The 18,440-nt window shown below is 45.5% G+C and overlaps 1 protein-coding gene across 4 annotated transcripts in view; it reads right to left on the bottom strand.

The window, feature by feature from the left end:
* Window positions 1-18,440, bottom strand: part of AFG2B (AAA ATPase AFG2B) — a 271,306-nt gene that overhangs the window by 57,135 nt on the left and 195,731 nt on the right. The window lies entirely within an intron of this gene.

Raw genomic sequence — 18,440 nt, 5'->3', positions numbered from 1 at the left:
TTGTTATGGTTATGAACTATAGAAACGAGCTCAAGCTTGATCATAAAGCCTGTAACACGGCAAGAGCCAACTATGTAGCCAAATCTATCTCTGAAGCTACAAACAAATCTAAGACTCTTTTTAACCTTGTAAAAGAGTTAGCAGGCTCCAATACATCAACCAAACCTCTTCCTCTGAACAGTTTCCAGTGTGAAGAACTAGTGAAATATTTCACAACGAAGACTGAGACAATCTACCAGGAGATATTAAAACAGCACCAGGTTCATGCTAAAAGGGTGCAAGTCCCCGGCCCTAACGGAGAGGACATTTCCTCTCAACCTCATCCGTCCTATGAGCCACTTACAGCGTGGCCCGGGATCGATGTTCAGGGTCTGCGAGACATCTTAGGGAAAGTAAAATCTAGTTCGCCCGCCGACCCCCTCCCGATCTCAATACTCAGACTCCTGGACACCCCACTACTTGCCGTGATATGTCAAACATTGAACTTATCCCTCTCCACGGCTAAGGTCCCGTCATCCTGGAAACATGCCATGGTCTCACCTCTACTCAAGAAACCATCGGCTGATCCAAAAATCCTGGCAAACTTCCGTCCAATATCCCTCCTGCCTGTCTTCTCCAAAATCTTAGAGAAACATGTCCATGAACACCTCACAAGGTTTGCGGAGGCTAACGACATCCTGCACCCCTCCCAATCGGGTTTCCACCCCGGTTTCTCGACGGAGACAACACTACTCGGAGTGATGGAAAATCTCTACCTACTGGTCGATAAAGGGAACTCAGCTGCGCTGATTCTACTCGACCTCAGCGCAGTGTTCGACACCATCTCTCACAACAGACTGCTTGCCTCACTCCCCAAAATGGGCATTAAAGGTAATGCACTAGACTGGATCGCATCTTTCCTGACTCTCAGGACATTTCAAATCTCCTCCAGCAGTGCGGCATCTAATGTGCATCTTTCCCCCTATGGAGTGCCACAAGGATCGGTGTTAAGCCCCCTGCTTTTTAACCTCTATGTAACCCCGCTCGCCCAGATCGCTGAAGCAGCTGGTCTCAAAATGTTCACATACGCCGACGACTCACAAATCGTATTTTCCCTTTCTAATAGTGACAACGATTCCCCCTCCCTCCTGCAGACAGGCCTCAGGAACATCGCCACCTGGATGAGCACTAATATGCTTAAACTCAACGGCAGCAAAACAGAGGTCTTAATAGTGGGTCCTAACCAAAACCTCTGGAATTCTAGACACTGGCCATCTGAAATGGGCCCCTTCCCAGCCCCGTCGCAACAAGTCCGTAATCTTGGCATTACCATTGATAATGGCCTAACTATGGAGCCCCAGGTCAACAAACTCACAGCTACCTGTTTTACAAATCTGAGATGGCTCAGAAAAATCATTTGGATGCTCCCGGACGATACACAAAAGACTGTGGTCAACGCACTAATCACCTCCCGTTTAGATTACGGTAATGTCCTCTATTTAGGGGCATCACAGGCAGTCATGCGACGCCTCCAACTGGTACAAAACGCTGCAGCAAGACTGCTATGCAAATGCAATAGGAGGGAACGCATGTCCGGTCACCTTAAAGCGCTCCACTGGTTAAGAATCGAAAATAGGGTCAAATTCAAAACTCTTAGCCTCATGCATAGAATAAAATGGGGCAATGCCCCCGGATACCTCCAAACCCTCGTGCACACTTACACGCCTGCTCGATGCCTGAGGTCCTCCACTCAAGGCCTTTTCTGTGTCCCCAAAACACACCGAGCGAGGATGGGAGGAAGATCCTTCTCCCTTCTAGGCCCCAAGCTCTGGAACTCCCTCCCGCAACCTCTCCGTTTGGAAACTCGCTACACTCATTTCCGCAAAGCCATTAAGACCTGGCTTTTCAACCAGTAACCTGCTCCGGTCTCTTTCCTGAGACTTTCTCTTGCCTTTATGGTTCAGTATCTTCTAGCGCCGGGAAACCCTTTTTGGGTAGCTGTCGCGCTCAATAAGCCCAATAAATAAATAAATAAATAAATAAATATGGTATTCGAACCCTATACCAAAAGGATACGTTCATCAGTATTTGATGGTGTCCCGTCTAGGTTTATCCATAACTGGTCTGAGTTGCTGGCGTCGGACCAGGGTGGCTGGTGCTATGTCTTGGAACAGCTGGCAAGAATGCCCCTGGAATTTTAATGCCTCAAGTTTCCATGCCGCCTGTAGTATGGCTTCTTTGATCTTGAAGGAGTGCAGTTTTGTCAATATGTCTCTAGGTCTGCAAGTCTCCCCTTGATTGGGTCTTCCTACTCTATGGACTCTGTCTATTTTGATTTTTGCTGTTGCTGTCCCCATTGCTTCAGAGAACAGGCCTATGACGAATGCCTCTAGGTCCGGCCCTTCCGCTCCCTTTTCCATATTACGAATTTGTATGTTTTACAATTGTGACTTGTCCTCGAGATCTTCGTTCTTTAGTAGCACAGCTTGAAGTTGAGTTTGGAGATCCCGCGTAGTAGATGTAAGCTGTTCTGTTTTCTGTTCCAAGGTGGCAGTGGTAGCCTCTACGTCCATCACTCTGGCCCTCACCGAATCGACGTCCTGCTGCAAGCTGGTGAGTCTGCCACTGAGATCAGCCCTGAGTGAGTCCATGGATTGCATTATGTCCATCTTTAACTCCTCTAGGAGCAGGTGTTTGAATTCCCTTAGTGACACTAGAAGGTCCTCCTTAGATAGCGCCATATTGTATTCCCCCAGCGATGACGCCTGTGCTTCTTTGGTGGCCACGGCGGTGAAGTAAAAGGAGACTCTATTGTTTTGCTGTTTTCTCGGTGGCATAGAGGAGCCCTGTATCGGCACTGGGTTCTTTAGTGTCCAGTTTCTGCCCGCTTATAGTGGTGGAAGTATTTTACTTTTGTTCTATTTAAAAATAAAAAATAAACAATTGCGAGGTCCCTATGGGATGTGTTTAGGCATCTCTTCTCTCCCCATGCAATATAACTCTTCACCCTTGATACTAAAGCGCTCTGATGCCTCTGTCTACTTCGCAATGACGATATCCAGGGTCTCCAGGTTTAGTGCCTTATTGGCGTTGTTTTCAGGACTGTGTGTCTCTTTGGGTGACCAGTGGTGTGGATGCAAAGTTCTCTTCCCTTGGCTGTATTAAATACTGAGGTTCGTTAGTCACCTTTTACGTGGACTCAACATAGGCTTGATTGGACTAATCTGTCTTCTCGTTTTGTTCTTGTTAATGCCAGTATGCTCACTCTCTGGGTCTCAATTCGGTTGAGCAGGGCCGGAACCCCAGGCGGGCATCTAGGTCAGGGCCACGGATTAGTCACAAGGGACTTTGCCGATTAAAAGTGCTTCGGTGCTCCTGCGGCGAGTGTTGCTGCTTGTTTGCTTATGGAGCGTCTACGCCGGGCGCCAGCTTCAACTGCTCTTTGCCGCCTCCGATTCTCCAGCTGATGGGTTATGTCACAGCCCGGGCCCAGCTCCCCTCGGCCCTCTCAGAGTCTAGCACCATCCGCTGTCAATTTCTTCCTCCCAATCTGGACCGTGGACCTCATTTTCCGCTGGGTCAAGCGGTAAGAATCTTCATTTATTGTGTATTTCTGCATATAAAATCTGTCCTCAGTGGGGCGACGGAGCCGACGTGGGTTACGGCCATCTTGGTTGGCCACACCCCCTAACAGATGTACTTTTAAGAACAACTTCAAGCCTCAGGGGTATATTCAAGTTTCAATTGTGCCATTTTTTATCAAATTAGGGTTACGACAGTTTTAAACGTGCGCATGAAAGATAATCGCCAAGACAAGAAGTGAAATAATGATAGGGTGTGAGTCATGCCGAGGACAACTAATGCTCACTTTTTAGGCATAAAGGGAGCAGAAGCTCAGTATTGGACTTTCTCCATAGGCCATTATCTCACAGCCTTGCCTAGCGACCAATGGGACAGTGGGCAAATAGTTTAATACATTCTATGACAAAGCTCTCACATACCCTCATTGGGCAGATCTCAAAGAAAAACCAAAGGCTCTTTAAAGTCTTTCTTGTTTTTAACCTTAGGTTGCATAGGCAGAACTAAAAAATAAATATAAAGGAGGTGCAGGGCAATGCATCCACCACCTTACAATCACTTTCAAAAACAAAAGTATCTGAAAAACAAAAGTATTTATAGCTTGTTTAAATATTCATCTTAGTAGCTGAGCCACTGAGGATAATGAAGTAAATCAATGAAGCATTAGAAATATCCTTTGTAACTATCTGCATGAATCAAGACAGAGAGGAGATATAACACCGCAAGGCAAAGAAAGGTATCACTGCTAGAGCCAGAAGGTCTTCCATAAATAATTCCCAATCAAATTAATTTCTTAAGCAAACTTTTCTAGGCAGCAGTTTAGTAAAATGGGGTCTAGTTTCCACATAAACAATTACGTGTTTTTCATTTCATGCTCTTAAAAAACACACAGTTCTTCTTTCCATCTGTTGGTCAACAGGATAACTTTAAAATTAGCTGTTTTACCTTGAGGTTTTGTTCTTCTGTGTGGCCCTGTCTCAACAGGTATTTTATGCTGTATTCCACATCAACTTGGCAACAGGCCCATTTGTGAACAAAGATTTTAGCTGACTGATTGGAAAGTGTATTCACTGAGTTTAATTATTTAATGACCATTTAGCAGCACAGTATTTGGCATCTACGTGCAAGGAGACCTCTTTCTTAAATGAGACTGATTGAAGACCTGTTTGGCTAAGTGAGAGCCAGTCATGTGTTAATGAACGTGCCTCATCCCTAGGGGCCTATTTACCATGCTAAAGTATGTTTCAGTCTAAAACAATGATCATTTTGTAGGACAAGTAGTTCTTTGTATTTTACATAGTGTTAACGTATTAGCGTGTAGCTATTTCAAGTGAATAAAACATACAAAATAAGATTTTTCTAAAGGAAAGAAGTCCTTCTACAAGATACAATGTGTGTAAGGCCTCAGAATGCATAGGTTTCATGAGTTTTAAAACATGTAGTAATATTGCCTTCACATTATTATTATGCTGTTTCACCGTTGAGCTGTTGTATTGTGTTAACTATAGTGAGTTTAGCTACTGTGTCCCTCCTCCCCTCGTGTGTCAGTGTGCGTGGACCCTGACACGCTGTTCTTGGGATGTTGAACCTGACAGCTGAGCACTGAGGCAGGTGACGAGCATTCTGAGGGAAGTGTTTGGATGTGTGGCTGATAAAACTTTGTGTTCCTACCTGTGGTATTTACGTTCCGTTTTTTTGCCCATCACAACTGGGAACAACCATGCAGACGCTTATACAGGTTCAATTACTCCTTTTTGCCATTTGTCAGTACATCATTAACTTCCTTACATGCGGTAAAAGGTACAATGCACACCCTTTGATTAAAGGGTATGGCTTTCTCTTTAAGTTTGATGAAGTATTGGAAACCATTCAACTGTTCCAATTTCTCTGTAAAGACGGACTCAAACTCTTGCAGAATTTCACTATGATTTGTGTCAGCAACAGTAAACACGCGAGGAGCTTCGCATGGGTTTACCATCATAAGGTGAGTGCTGTTCAGACCAGCCCAGATACTGACACCAGGGTTGACAACATCTACTTTGGCCTTGGAGGTTCCATTTTTAAAACTCAAAGTGGCAACAAAGACACTTTCAAGATGGATTTTGTGTCTGCCATATGTATTGGGTGGCATGTCTACTTGCTTGCAATGCTTCCTTATCTGCCAATATGTCATATTCCTACATAGAGATAATTGTGATGCCCGATCTAATCAACTAAAACCTCCATGCTCTACTGATTAACTTGCACAATGCAGCTCATTATGCCCTTAGCATCCCTTTTATCCAGAATTGCAACCATTAACATATGATCATCAGGTTGCTCATCAATAAGAGCGCATTCATTGTCATTTTCTTGCACACCAAATACTTTTTTTTAGGATGAACACTTGCCCGACCCACCTTCGCAAAGTAGTAGCTCTTACCACATTTGGGACATTCTCTGCCCAAAGCTGGGGGATTTCTACTTGATGCTACGTGTTTGTTTGATCCACAACGGTAGCATTCATTTTTGATACATACCTCGCATTTGATTGTCTGTGGATTTCATATTGATCGTGATTATTAGCTAGCACAAGATTAATGTCACCAGATGTGCCTTCTCGTTACTTGAGCATGTTAATGCCTATAGCTGAACGTTCATAACTTTTGATGGTGCTAATAACCTTGTCAAGGTTAGGATTCTTGTGGCATAGCAATAATTCTTGTGCTTTCACACACGTGATGTGCATGACCACTTGGCCCACATCATTTCATATGTTTTGTGTTGCGGCACACGCTTCAATAGTCACCTAGTGCCTAGTTCCTATAATAGAAGTTATGACTTTCTATAATAATGTTGAGGGTTGGGTCAAAATATTCTTCCATTTTTTCACCTCAATGTACTGATTCCAGGTTTCTTGCCCTTCAGATTTTTCTATATGTGTCACATTATCAAATAAACGTCTAGCTTCAGTGCCAAGACAGTTATACATAAGAACCCTTTAAAGTTCAGCACTGTATTTCATCCTGACAATTGCTACTTGTTGCATTCCTAAGCTTTGTATCCAATGCTTCCATTTTACTCTGGGTACACTTGGCAGCTCCAAAAGGTGGCTGTCATTGTTACTGCGTTAATTTCTCCAACCATGGTAGGTAAGCCAATTAAATGACGTAATGGCTCCACAACCATGCAGCACAATTACAAGATGGAATGCATGGCAATGAGCAGTACAGGTATTAAGGAGATATCAAGTATAATGTGCCAAGTGCAGCTTTGCCACAAAGTGGTTGCAAGGCTCAATGATGTGGTAATCGAACAACTGCAACAGGAAGAGCTTCCCTACCACGTTTAGCCAGGGGAAGCAGTCAAAGAAAGCCAGAGGAAGCAGTCAAAGAAAGCCTGAGGAGGCAGTGTGCAAGGCATAGCTGATGAGGTACACAGCCCGGTCAGGAAATCAAAGGGGTGGTTCACTGCCAATGAAGGCGGTCTGCGTGGCATGACCACTACTGCATCCAGTCCCAAAGGGAGCTGATGGAGTCGTGCCACAGAGTGCAACATTTGCAGGGCAGCCGAGGAGTGACGTCAGGTAATCTGCACTTGCCTGGAGGGAAGCAGTAAACATTAGCATCTAAAAACAGATATGTAAAGACCACAGGAGCCACTGGTAGCAGCACGACATTTTATTAACCACACGTTCAAACACTTTCCTCAGAATGCTCACTGCCTGCCTCACTATACAACTGTCATTACCAACACTCCAAGAAAATCATGTGATGGTCTGCGCGCATAGACACACGAGGGGGGAAGGGTTGGAGGGGAAACCGACAAGAGATATATACATACTGACGAGTAGACACAATACAACACTCAACAGTGTGACAGCATAACAATAATGTTAAGGCAAATTACACATTTGTTATCCATGATGCTAACAAGCAGAACTGGATATTTTCACCTAGATAAATCATAAAGAACATGGATGGTTAGTTAGGGGCAAAGCTTAGTCAGTGAGATTTGGGGGAGGTATAAATCCCCAATTTCCCAACTTAAAAATCAGTGGGCAGGGTGAATAGGTGAGATGACCAAGTTTTGCGATCGAATGTTCCCACAAAGAGCAGGGTCAGTGCTGAATTGCATTAGGTGGACCTCTGAGGCTGATTTAGAGTTAGGCAGACAGATACGCTGTTGCAGCAATGTCAGAGGGGGCACCATCTTGGACAATTAAAAAGAGGCTGTGGAGATGAACGAATCAACTCCGTTCAGCACTGCGCCCCATATGCAGAGAAAGCTCACCGTAAGGATCCTCATCCTACAATAGGAAAAAAAAATGCTTTATTTTGAACAGCACATCGGAACTTACTGAAAGTGTTCAATCAAACTCACATCAGAGGCTCCACGCCCCATAATGCATCAAGGACTCTGCACTTAGCACACGCCCATGGGGGGGGTCATGGAAATAAATAAAAGTTAGGAAATTTAACTATGCGAGCCTCCGATGTTTTGTTCTGCATCCCAGGAAGAAGAGGCTCAACGCCTTGAAACGTGCCGGCAGTAATTATGCAAATGGTGAATTGTGGTGAGCTGCCTGGATCAGCCAGAGGGCGAGGGTGCAGTCTAGTGCCTTCTTAATGCTTTGGGCACCTTGTTGATATATATATACATCTTGCTTGTAAAATGCCCGGGCGTGTTAACCTGACTAGTCTTCCATTGTTTTTGCAGAAACAGAATGGCACTCTTCGTAGTGTATATTCAAATTTTATTAGTATGGCAGATCGCAAAAGCCTTTATCATGATATGCCGAAACGCGGCTGATGCTGCACCTTTGCGATCTGTAGTGCTAATACAATTTGAATATACACTACGAGGAGTGCTGTTTTCTTTCTGTAAAAATGACAGATGAATTAACACACACACACACACACACACACACACACGTACGTTACCATCCTTGTGGGGACTATGTGTGGACACCTGCCTTGAGGGGACTAACCCTTCCCAATGTTTTAAAAATATACCAATAACAGAAAAATGTTAAGAAAAAATTCATAATACAGGATCCTGCTTCAATTTGACAAATATGTTGTTATTTAATCACGCGCACAGAACCATTATTGCGGGGACTTGGACATGTGTTACCATCCTTGTGGGGACCTACTCAATAATTCTCATTTGTGATTGAATACATTCATTATCTAATAGATACATGCTATTTTTCAGTGTCATACATAAATTACATGATACTTTAGTCAAATTTGAATAGCTCATTATGTCCTAGGTGCACCTAGAAAAGGGATTTTTCTAATAATGCATTTCACAGCAGAAAACTATTGTACATATAAAGTGCATGGACAGGGATTCACGGATCTAGCCTATTACTGAGTGCTCACAAACATTAAGGACTACGAAAACAACACATAGTTAAATTAATTTAGAGGGCAAAGACCCTGCAATGGGGTCAGATGGCAAAACCAAGTTGCCATCTGACCACCTAGCTGTTTTTCATCAACTTCATCAATTGGCACCATCTTCGTATGGCTGTGCATTAATAGTCCCCAAAGAGATGGCATGATATTATAATAATATTGTAGAGCTGACAGAGTAAGTGTATGATGATGGTAATTTTCAAACATCCACAGAGACATTGCATGATTAGATTGATGCCCAGGTCCCCACAGATATTGTGGGTTTGGTGTACGATGATAGTCATGCTACAGTTCATGCAGAAATAACACTGTTACAGTAATGCACAGGTCCCACAGAGATAGTTTGTGATTATAGGAAAGCCCAGGTCTCCACAGATATAGTGTGGTATTATAGTCATGTTCAAGTCCCCACAGAGATAGTGTGTAATCATATTCACGTTCAAGTCCCCACAGAGATAGTGTGTGATCACAGTCATGTTCAAGTCCCCACAGAGATAGTGTGTGATCATAGTCATGTTCAAGTCCCCACAGAGATAGTTTGTGATTATAACCATATTAAAGTCCCACTTAGAGAGTATTATGATAGTGTTGTTCAAATCCCTGTAGAGAAAGTGTACGATGAGACATTCTGACGTTCATTCAGAATTAGTATGTCATTATAGTAATGCACCATAACCCCAAAGATATAGCACTTAATTATAGCCAGTCTTAAGACCCCATTGACATAATGTGTGATTATATTCATGTTCAAGTCCCCTCAGAGATAGTGTGTATTATTGTTATGTTACATCTCTGCAGAGATAGCATGTGATTACAGTCATGTTCTAGGCCCCACATAGAGAGTGTTATAGCAATAATTTTGAAGTTCTTGCTGTTATAATAGCCATGCTCAGGCTCCTGCAGAGGTAGTATGTGATTAAAGTGATGCCCAGGTGCCTGCTCAGGTAGTGTGTAGTTACAGTCATGTTCAAGTGATGTAGAGATATGTTGTGATTATAGTGAAGCTTAGGTCCCCAAAGCGATAGTGCATGATAACAGGGATGCCCACTAAGATAGTGATTATTGACCTATAGAGAAAGTGTGTGATAAATGTCATGTTCCAGTCCCTCTGAAGACAGTCTTTTATGATATACATGTTGATGTCCCTGCAGAGATAGTATGTGATGGCAGTCATATTCAAGTCCCACAAAGTTAATGCCAGGTCCCCACAGAGATAGAGTGTAATTATAGACATGCCAGGTCCCTATAGAGATGTGTGATAGTCATGTTCGAATACTCAAAGATAGAGCTTGATTGATTATATTGATGACCAGGTCCCCACAGAGATAGTGTGTGTTTATAGTGATGTGCAGGTCCCCACAGAGATAGTGTGTAATTATAGGGATGCCCAGGTCCTCACAAAGATAGTGTGTGATTACAGGGATGCCAGGTCCCCACAGAGATAGTGTGTGTTTATAGGGATGGCAGGTCCCCACAGAGATAGTGTGTAATTATAGACATGCCAGGTCCCCATAGAGATATGTGTGATGATAGTCATGTTCAATTACTCAAAGATAGCGTTTGATTGGTTATATTGATGCCCAGGTCCCCACAGAGGTAGTATGTAATCATGGATATGTCCAGCTCCCCACAGTGATAGTGGGTAATTATAGAGATGTCCAGGTCCCCACTGAGTTGGTGTGTGATCATAGTGTTACAACAGTCCCCGCAGAAATAGTGTGTGATGATAGTCTTGTTCAATTCCCCACAAAGGTAGTGTTTGATTGATTATATTGATACCCATGACCCCACAGAGATAGTGTGTGATTATAGACTTGTTTGAGTTCCCACAGAGATAGTGTGTCTCCTCAGTGAGGTCTGTGATTATAGGTATTATGAAGACTTAAACAGATAGTATTAGTCTGGTGGCTTAGCAAACTAATGTAGCCACTTCAGCAGGGGCGGCTCCTCCGCTAAGGCGGAGGAGCATTGCCCCACTGCTTTAAAGCAGGGCTGTTGAAAAAATAAGATGATAATAATGGACGTTATTATGATTTTATTTTTAGTATTCCAGTTTGTTAGACATGGGGTTTCTGGTTGGTTAGGGTATGCACCTAAGCCAAGCAGAACCCATCACTCTAGTCAGGGTAAGGGGGTTACACACCGAAGATAACCCCTGGCAGAGCAGTCAGGCTTATCCCAGAGGCAATCTCTAAAGCATTTGCACAACGCACTCACACAACAGTGACACACTAGGCACACAAGAAAAAGCGACTCCACACAAGGTTATATAAAAATATCATTGTATTATTTGTAAAAAAACACATTAGACCACAATCACATAAATCACTTTGTCATGACATCACAAAGTCATACACCACTTTTGCCAATTGGGTAATTGTCATAATTATCGATGTTAGTGAACATTAGTAAATACTTATAAGTGAACACCACACTCAAAACATAAGGCCTAACATTACAGTTAGTGCAATCAAGACAATACCGATTAGTTGAACATGATACCGCTTGAGCCAGTGTCACCAGTCTGACATGGCAATCTTTTAGGATAGGTGCTTCCAGCTTTGTTAACACCCAACCACTTCCCCTGCACATCCCCCCTTGCTCCTTCTACCCGAAAATGTTCCACTGGTTCCCGTAGAAACAGAGAAAATGGCAGGAATGACTGAGGCGCCCTATGGGGCAAGAAAACGGTAAAAGATCTCCCGCCTGCACGACGGGGTGAACACACCGTCTATGGGTGCTTGTGCTCACCAGCATGATAGGGCTACTGGCCTGCACTCTCTGCAAGGAAACACTCTACCGATTTCCATGGAAGCAGGGGAATGACGGGAAGTACAGGGGTGCTGTACCAGCCAAAAAAACACCAAAGGATCTCACCCCTGGAGATCAGCCCGGCAGGAGGTCTGTATGTTGGTGCGAGCACGCCATCCCTGGGTGTTTGTGCTATCTAGCGTGACGCGTCCACCTCCCGCACGATTCACAACAACAGGGCCGGATGGCAAGGGGACACAATGCCCCTGGTGCAGCTCTGTAGTGTGGCATGGGTGCGAAGCTCTTCATGTTTCGCTGTAGGCGGCCTGGTGCAGCTGGGAAACTCTTGCCTTCCTTAGCATCGCCCGCACCCAGGCCTGGTATCCACCTAGGGGCTCGCGTCAGCCCCGTGTGGAAGCAGCTGAATGGAGACCGCGAGGCTCCGGTCACTTCCTGGTGTGGCTGGGCCCCATCTTGTTCTGACGTCCAAGGAAACTCCCGGGCCGATATTCCTTGCTGCTTGGGCATGGCCTCGCAGCCATGTAGCAGAGCCCCGGCTGCACGCCCACATAAACAAAGGCAAGCAATACGGCCGGGAGAAGGAGAGCGTTTCGCTCCTTTCAGCTCTTCCTTTTCATTTTTCAGGCCCTAGATGAGAGGGCTGCGCTGCCCATGCTGCAGGGTAAAAAGCGATCCTGTATGGGGTTAGCACAAAGTGAGCCCACTCCTTGGGCAACAGAATTGAAAGCGCTTACCACATGCTATTAGCAAACAGGGAGGCCAGCACTACCTTGTCCCTGGAGACACTGGGGCAGAAAACAGGGCACAGGCAAGTCAGCACGCAAGGTCCCTTAGCAGAGTGGCAGCCACCCAGCAGGTTAGTCCCACAAACAGGTAGTCCCAAACGGCGGTTCCTCCTGGTACACAGCAGTCCTTTGGGTACGAGCCCCATGCAGTGTCTGCTTATTTTCATTGGGTCACAGCCCCTGTTTTTATAGTTCCAAAGTCTTTGTTCTGGGGGCACTTCAACCACATATTAGAAGTGCACAACACCCCCATTCATATTGTAAGCCTGGGCCCCAGACACACCACAGGGGGTGGAGCCAGTATTGTGGAAAGTAGGCACAGCCCTATTCAGGTGCAGGTGCAGGTGCATCTCCTCCCACCACTCCAAATGAAGACCAGGCCTATTCAGGTGCAAGGAAAATCCCCCTGCCACTCTAAATTCAGGCAAGGTCTATTCAGTCTAGCACTGAGTCACCCGCGCAGGCAGGACACACCTCAACCCCCCCAGGGACTGGCTGGAGTGAATGCACATCCCCTCTCTCCTGTCAGTCAAAAACAGACGGTCAATACACATCAGGCAGGCACAAAGACTCATAAACACACAGAAATACCCACTTCTAAAAGTGGTATTTGTAAACTAGTAATAATAAATCTGTTTTCACCAATAAGCAGGATTTATCACTACTATTCCAAACATGGTCACGCTACACCTTTCATGTCAGGAATTACCACTGAAGCACATATCAGGGAATCCCCAATGCAACCCTATGAGAGGGCAGCCTCATCGCAGTGAGTAACCAAATAGGCTGTTTGTCATTACCAGGACATGCCACACAGTTAAGGCACATGTCCTACCTTTTACCTACGCAGCACTCTTCCCATAGGGCTAGCTAGGGCCTACCTTAGAGGTGATCTATATATAGTAAATCCGCGGGCAGTCTATTTAAGCCAGCCTCCCTAGCGCGCAGCGGTTACGCGCAGCGGTGGGCGCCCTCGCTGCGCCTGAGTCGTGCCAGAGTCCTGCCCGTCTGCGCTCGTCCGCGTCGAGGCCGGACTAGGCCGGGTTGGGCTCCGCTTCGCCGCTTCTTTGTCACTGCACGATGCCCCGGACACCATCGCTGGTGAGGTCTCCAAGGACTACCCTGCTTAATCTGCGTAATCGGGCACCTTGTAGGCCCTGCCCACTTCACCCCCTGTCTGGCCTATTAATTGCTCTGGTTGCGCATTTCAACTGCTATCGCCTACCCCAATTGCCGCCCATAGGAAATCTCCCTTGGGCTGCTTAGGCAGTACAATTCCACCTTCAATTACATCCCAGGCCCCCCTCAATCTTAAGATTTGTCATCTGAATGTGAGGTCGCTAGTTAGACATTACGGGGATGTGCATAATTTACTTACTGATGTTGCCCCTGACATGTTGTTCATGTCTGAGACCTGGCTACATGAGGATGCTGCGGTTGCGATCAACTTAGCTCTTCCTTCGGAGTATACGATCTTTACTCTTAATCGCAACTCGAGAGGAGGTGGCATTGCGGCCGTCATTAAATCTTGCTTTCTTGTGTCTGGAAGCCTCTGGACATAGCCGGCTCAAAAGTGCCCACTTCCGCATCTCGGTCAGCCCTCACTTCACCTTTTCCGGGCTACTCATCTATAGACCTCCGGGCCCTGACGCTGCCTTTAGGTTAGCTCTGCCAGAGGTCGCTGGTGCATTGGCCTTGAATGCAGCTAATTTCAGCATTATCGGAGATTTAAATCTCCATTTTGATTCTCCTCTCTCTCCTGCTGTCAGTAGCACTCTCGCAGATCTGGAAGCTCTTCAGCTACATCAGCTTGTCGACCACAGCACCCATGATGGTGGCCATATATTGGACCCCATTTTCACCAACCTCATATCAGCTAAAGTGCTGCCTCCCAAGCCTATGGCTTGGACTGATCACCATCTTGTTGAGCTCCACCTTGCAATTAAGGATTCTCCTCACAAAACAACTGTACCTGTGTCATTGAGACGCCCATGGAGCAAGTTGAACTTGGCTGAGTTTCATCGGGTCCTTGGTCAACAAGCTCTGGGTCCTTTCTCTGACGTAGAATCAGGCTATGATCTTTTCTGCAATTGGTTGACTGATGCGTTGGACTGTTTGATCCCAACTGCTGAGATTAAATGTCGCCGTGGTGAGCCTAGTCCTTGGTACGACGATGCGCTTCAGCTTTTAAAGAAATCTTGCAAAAAAACCCGAAAGAGCTTGGCGCAAATCTTATTTACCCGATAAGAAATCGGAGTATCGTGCTAAGACTAGGCTCTATCATAGAGCGGTCTGTAAAACCCGGGCCGCCTATTTTTCTCGCGAATTCAATCTCAGCACTAATCCTACTAAATTAATCTTCAGGGTTCTTAAAGATCTTACAACTAGCAGAGCCTCACTTGATGAGATTTGTTCTGCATCGCACTGTGAAAATCTTGCCGCTTTTTTTGTGGAAAAGGTGGCGGATATATATCGCTCCTTTCCCGATTCACCTGCCCCTTTGGATAAGTGAGAATCTCCTCCGATGACTACGCTGGCTCTTTGCTCTCTTCCTGAGCTCTCCCGGGAGGAGTTTACAAAAATTGCGGTAAAGGTTAAATCAGGCTCACCTAGGGACCCTCTTCGTCCTGCTCAGTTCAGAGAATCTGCGTCTCTTTGTTTCCCTTTATTGCGCGATCTTGTTAATCTATCTTTAACAACTGGCTCTGTCCCTGTAAGCTGGAAAGAGGCTCAGGTGATGCCCATTCTGAAAAAACCAGCCCTGGATCCATCTAAATTGGAAAACTATCGCCCCATATCGCTTCTTCCGTGGGCGGCCAAATTGACTGAGGCCCATGTCAATACCATTCTATCTGATCATCTCCACCGCGCTGATATTCTGGACCCTACTCAGAATGGCTTTCGACCCGGCCATAGCACGGAGACGGCGCTGCTTTTTATGGTCGACCATTTACGAACTTTGGTCGACTCGGGTAAAACGGCGGCACTGGTGCTCCTCGACCTCAGTGCCGCGTTTGACACCGTCTCCCATGCCATTTTATTACAACGTCTGGGTGAGGCGGGTGTCGGTAACACGGCACTGGAATGGTTTCGATCATTTCTATCTGATCGCACGTTTAGGGTTGTTACACCCCCTTTTCAATCTAATCCTTATCCTATAGCACAGGGCGTCCCGCAGGGGTCGGCTCTTAGCCCCACACTTTTCAACCTTTATGTCCAGCCGCTGGCTGCTGTAGCCAAACGGTGGAACCTGACTATGGTGTCCTACGCTGACGACACTCAGCTGGCGGTTGCATTAAGTGGGGCCTCCGACCTGGACGCTGCTAAGTTCCGGGATGGAATTAGCTCAGTAGCGCGTTGGATGACTGATAACTGCCTACAATTGAACGCTAAGAAAACCGAGGTGCTCATTGTAGGCAAGCAGAGCCACCTTTGGGGTGATCGCTGGTGGCCATCTGAGCTTGGCTCTACTCCCCTCCCTGTTACGGAGGTTAAAAACCTTGGGATTTGGTTAGACTCCAAACTTAGCTTTGTTTCTCACACAAAGAAAACTGCTGCCACGTGCTTTGGGATACTTCGAAAGCTTAGACCCACTTTTAAATATTTTGATGCTCCTACCAGACAGCTTATTGTACAAGCTATGATCCTGTCGCGGTTGGATTATGCGAGCTCTCTTTTGTTAGGAGCCAATTTGGCCGAACTTGCTAGACTCCAACGCGTCCAAAACGCTGCCGCCAGAGCTCTGGTTGGCCTACCGAGATTTTGTTCGGCCAAAAAAACTATTGGCAAACTTCATTGGCTCCCTATCTCGCAGAGGATCAAATTCAAGTGTCTTTGCTTGCTATTTAAAATCCTCAAGAACTCCTCTGCTCATATCTTGGGGCATCTTATTCAGCCTCATATTACCTCGCGCACTCTAAGATCTTCTGGACTTCACTTTGTTGTAGTCCCACGTTTCAAGAGGGTTAGGGCCGGTGGTCGCTCCTTTAGAGTACTAGCGGCCAGGCTCTGGAACTCTCTCCCCGCCTATATTCGTGCTATTGACGATCTTCTGGTTTTTAGGAAGGTTATTAAAACCTTCCTTTTTCCCCAGAACTTCTAGTGATTTGCTGTTGGTCATGTTTGGTCTGATACCTTGTCTGTTGCAGCGCCGGGACACCCCTTTGCTGGGGCATCTGTGCGCTATATAAATATGGCTAACATAACATAACATAAAAGGGGAGTTTCAGACATGGCAACCACTTGCCATGCCCCGTTACTGCAGCAGTGAACTGCGCACGGAGTCTGTGCATTGGGAGAGGACCGAGATACGTTGGAAAGGCTACTTCATTGGGGGCGCAAGCAGCACTGCTAGCCCACTAGTAGCATTTAATTTACGGGCCCTGGGTCCAGGTAAATTAAATATGCCAAACAGGTGTAGACCAGTCTTACCAAGTTTACAAGAGAGAGCACATGCACTTTAGTCTGATCAGCAGTGGCAAAGTTCACAGAGTCAGAAAACCAACAAAAACAGGTCAGAAAACTTACATAAGAAAGGCAAAAGGTTCTGGGATGACCCTGCAAAGAGGGCAACTCCAACACAGTTGCTTCCAGGTTAAGGTGGGTGGGGCTGTGCTCCCCTGATGTCGGGGAGAAGGATTGGCTGCTGCTGCACCAAAAGTGCGCATGACTGTTTGGCCGGCCGACAAAACAGTTGTGCGCAGTTTGAATGTTCTCCATCCAGGCTGCATTACTGGCTAGGTGGAGAACATGCCCAGGCTTCCTTTCCCTCTCTGAGTGCCAAACCACGGTGCTCAGACCAATCACAACGCTGCTATCAGCAGCATCGTGATTGGTCAGGGGAGTCTGGAATCCTGGATGCTTCCTGTTCCTGCGAGGAGAGGCGGCAGCTGGCAACGGCGACCAGCAAGTACATTTTCTTTTTTATGCATTTCATAACCCCCCCTTCCCCTGCTCCACACCACTGTCCCCTATCAGCCGCCACTGCACTTCAGGGATCTGTGTTTGACCTCGCACTCAAATGTATGAATCCTGGTGCTTCCACTTAGACTTTCATCTTTCCACTGTTGATAAAATGAGTACCAGTGACTTGGGTAACAAAAAACAATTGGCATTCAGCACTAAGATATCCCATAGGCATGAAAATGTAAATGAGATGATGGGATGTGATCTGATAATAGTGGTATTCAAGCACCTTCAGTAGTTAGACTGGAATTATCCTACTAATCTAATAATCCCACTTCAAATACAGAAATACCTGATTTAAAATATGTTAATCAACGAAGGTTCATAATTCCCCAGAAAACTAAATATCTGAGTTCTCATTATTTTTTTTACTAGCCACCACCTAATAGACTATTCTCCATATAGAAGATAAAACTGTATTTCTGATTGTAACAAACTGTCCACGCTGATTCTTTCTGACCCTGTTGCTTTGTTACATTGGAGAAATAGATTTAAGGATGGGCACTTCTTTGTTATTTTTTTCACTGGAATTCAAGAATAAATTGGGCCTCTCCTACCAAAATACTTTCTTCTCTTGGGTGTTTCTTCTACCTGCAGTTGGGGCTCCTTCAAGCTACTTTAGCTCACACTCTGTAAATTATTGTATGCCCAAACATAAACTTTGTTTAACAAAGTTAAAATAAAATTGTGTTTGGACGCAAAAATTCTATAAGTGGAACATACAACTGGGTTTCGAGGGTACGGCTAGTTGTCACTTAGTGCGAGAGTGGAAAAACCACATTTGCAGAGGTTGGGTACAACAGCCTTTAAATGGGAAAAGAAACATTCTCAAAATGTGCCCCTGAAAAACATGGGAGAGTTAAAAAAAAAAGTAGAAAAATCAATTTTCTGCCTTGGAAAGCTCAATGCATAACCAAAAAGAGTACCATAATCGCCAAACCTGTCTTAGCTAGATGAA

Source organism: Triturus cristatus, chromosome 3_1, assembly GCF_964204655.1.
Source record: "Triturus cristatus chromosome 3_1, aTriCri1.1, whole genome shotgun sequence".
Classification (NCBI taxonomy): domain Eukaryota; kingdom Metazoa; phylum Chordata; class Amphibia; order Caudata; family Salamandridae; genus Triturus; species Triturus cristatus.
The sequence above is the reverse complement of the archived record's forward strand: the minus strand, read 5'-3'. Positions and strand labels throughout refer to the sequence as shown.